At 36.8% G+C, this 2,331-nt stretch overlaps 1 pseudogene; it reads right to left on the reverse strand.

Moving 5' to 3' along the window:
- Positions 1–1,679: 1,679 nt before the first annotated feature.
- LOC145541531 (large ribosomal subunit protein eL31 pseudogene) lies at positions 1,680–2,045 on the reverse strand (annotated as a pseudogene).
- Between the last annotated feature and the right edge of the window lie 286 nt (positions 2,046–2,331).

Raw genomic sequence — 2,331 nt, forward strand, 5'->3', positions numbered from 1 at the left:
TCTGAGGGAGAAGGTGAGGGTGGGACGTTCTGGGAGAATAGCATTGAAACATGTATATTATCATATGTGAAACAGAACACCATTCCATGTTCGATGCATGAGACAAGGGCTCAGGGCCGGGGCAATGGGATGACCCAGAGGGATGGGATGGGGAGGGAGGTGGGTGGGGAGTCCAGGAAGGGGAACACATGTAAACCCATGGCTGATTCATGTCAATGTATGGCAAAAACTATTACAATATTGTAAAGTAATTACCCCCAACTAAAATAAATAAATTTATAAAAAATATATATATATATCTTTTCAGACTTATTTTAAGCTACTAAAGCTTCATTATAAAAAGTGTCATTAACTCAGACTGATGACTTTAGTAGTATTCACTGATGATGAATGAAGAACTGTTGACAAGAAAGCAACAGGTTTCTGAATAAATGATGACACAGAGCAAAATTTTAGTAAGTGCAATTGAAGAATTTTTTGGTGAAATTTTAAATAAGCTGAGAGATCAAAACAGATTTCAGAATAAATATTAATAAAAATATATAAGGAAACGTTCTTCACAGATATTAATGTCAAACGTTAGATATTTTCAAAGTCCAACTAGAATAAATAATGAGTGCTTCCTACTACCTGCATAGGGTTCACTATGTACCATTTTTTGTGAGAGCTACCACAGAAGGATCATAGACCCACTTGAGACTGTACATGTAGCAGGTCACCATTCACGCTTGTGTATCTAGACTTGTGTGGAAAACCTGTTATCTGTTAGTGGCAGTTATTTACTGTAGGTGCTCAGCCCCAATCTACTCTTACTGCTGCATGCATCTGTCCACATGTAACTTTTAATATGTATATTTTTACATTATGTATATTCTTAATTAGCCTGTCTTGTTTAGATTGTATACATCATTATATCTGACATTCTTGTAACTACTGTGTGATCAATAAGATTCCTATAAGAAACTCTGCTTTTTAAAGACAAAAATAACGTGCTGAGAGGGCTGACTTAACTTATATCCCACATTAGTGGGTGGTCACTCTATTTATAGGATCTTTAAAACATTTTTAATGAACTAAGGTGAATAAAGTCACAACTGAAAACTGAAAAAAAAAAATATGCACTACAAATTGGGTCAGAACAATGATAAATTCTAGACTTACTTTTGAAATAATCCTCATAATGGTTCAGCATGGAAATTTTTCTTCTTAGATGAGAAAACTGAGATTCATAGATGCTGTTATTTACTCAGCTAATAAATGGTCAATTTATACTTTTATCTGCTGGGCTCTCAAGTGTTTTCTTTATCACTATCCATAATCACTAGACTGTCTTGGTGGCAGGTTGAGAACAGGGTTAGGTGGACAGAGAAATGTGAAGCAAGGATCTTGAAGAGCACAGTGTTTTTCAGACCACTGTTTACATGCTACAGCTTAATGCTAAATGAAAACACATTTTCAAATTAAAAAAAAAAAAACCTCTTGAGTTTTCAATGAACATCTTCTAAAACAATTTAGCTAAAACCAGAAAGTTGCTCAACACAAGTGAAGGCAGATGTTGAATTTACAGTGCTGAGACACCTGTAAAACATACATATGTACTAGCAGATGTCAACTTTATCCCTAAGAACCAGTTTCTTTTTTTTTTTGGCAGTTCAATAACTTTATTGGACAATCAGCAGTTAGTTCTCATCCACATTAACTAAAGATTTTTGAAGGTGATGACGGGCTTCTAGGTAACCAACGTGGAGGGCTTGTTTGGGGAATCTTTGTCTTCATTACATTTTCTGCACAACTGCACACAGATCTGGTATGGGACATTCCTTATTCCTGTGGCCCAGATGCGTTTGTTGAACCTGGTGTTGATGCTCACATCCGGTCTTCCCATCTCCTCCACGGAAAATTTCCAAATTTCTTTGAGTGTCCAAGGGGCACACTTGTGCTCCACGGATGCACTTGTGAATATTGATAGTGAATTCTCTGATCACCACCTCGTTGATGGTGGACCAGCGCTGCTTCTTCTCACCGCCCTTCTTTGCAGGAGCCATCCTGCAGGGCTGGGTTTGAAATGGCAATATGTTTTTAATCTTTTAGGAAAGAGATTCCGTTTCTATGAGTGGCCTTCCAATAAATTACCATCATGTAGCAGCCATGTTTACTTTTAGTGTCTCCAACTACTAAGGGACAGTTCCCACTACTCTGGTTTCAATGCCATTTAAATAGACAGTGTCACTCTAGATTATTGACACATTTATGCTGGTGATTATAAATTTAAATATACATGTGCCAGAATAAAGAAAAACAGGTGGAGGTTTGTGAGAAAACGTTTTTAGA

This window comes from Giraffa tippelskirchi, chromosome 3, assembly GCF_054371585.1.
Source record: "Giraffa tippelskirchi isolate mGirTip1 chromosome 3, T2T-mGirTip1v1.2.pri, whole genome shotgun sequence".
Classification (NCBI taxonomy): domain Eukaryota; kingdom Metazoa; phylum Chordata; class Mammalia; order Artiodactyla; family Giraffidae; genus Giraffa; species Giraffa tippelskirchi.